Consider the following 1,024-nt stretch of genomic DNA (forward strand, 5'->3'; position numbering starts at 1 on the left):
TATTTCAATTCTTTTCCTCTTACTAGCTTTCAGTATTAATCCTCTTATCTTGAAGTTAATTTTTTGTCCTTTATCTTGTCATCCAATTTAATTCCGCCTGTTAGGCCTCTCTCTCCCTCCACGACTTATCTTTACCATGAATGTCTTGTACTTCGGAAATATTCCTCTTCTTCTTTTTCTTCTTTTTCTGTAGACCTTTGGCGCTTTGTATCGCTCCTTAGGTCGCTATTCCATTCCTTTGTAGACTTTAGGTTTCCTTCTCTCTTCTCTCTGTCTTTACTTCTCGTCAGCCCCAGTATAGTTTTGAGTCCTCCTCTCCTCTTTCCTCACCTTCCCTTGGGCCACCTTTTCTCAGGAGCAACAAGGGGACGAGGACATCCAGCTAGCCCCCCTCCTCCCCCTTCTCTTCATCTTACACTTTATTTTTATATATATACGTCCGCTAGAAGTCACCAATCCCACCCTCCATCTCTTCCTCTTTCCCTCCGGTCATTCCTTCCTCTTTCTCCCTTCAGTAACTACTCCTTCTCCTCCTCTTCTTCTTCCGGTCATTTCTCCCTTGCATTCTCTCCTACGATACCTCCATCTCTGGAGCACTGCTTTCAACAATCCGTTTCTCCCTCCACCTCCTCCTTCCTCAATACTCAACCCACCCCAATTCCCTTTCCTCCACCCACAGTCCCTCTTCCCTCTCTCCCTCCCTCCCCCACTCTCCTCCATTCACCCGTCTCGCCAAGGGAGTAATGGACAAGAGGGAGGGAAGGAGGGACGGAGAGGGTGATGCTATGCACGACCCAAAATGGAAGGAAGAAGGAGGGGGCGTGTGTCTCTGGAGGGAGCGAGGGGGGCGGCGCGCTGGGTCGAAGTCAGGGTCGGGGGTAGGGCGAAGTCTGGGCGGGGCAGGGGCGGGGACGGGTCCGAGCTGACACGCACCCATTCATCTGTTGGCACTCTTGAGGGACGATATTAGTTTTGAATTTGCCGGCGGCTCGCAGTTTGGCCCACCTTGCGAGGCACTGACTTG

Source organism: Eriocheir sinensis, chromosome 44, assembly GCF_024679095.1.
Source record: "Eriocheir sinensis breed Jianghai 21 chromosome 44, ASM2467909v1, whole genome shotgun sequence".
Taxonomy (NCBI): domain Eukaryota; kingdom Metazoa; phylum Arthropoda; class Malacostraca; order Decapoda; family Varunidae; genus Eriocheir; species Eriocheir sinensis.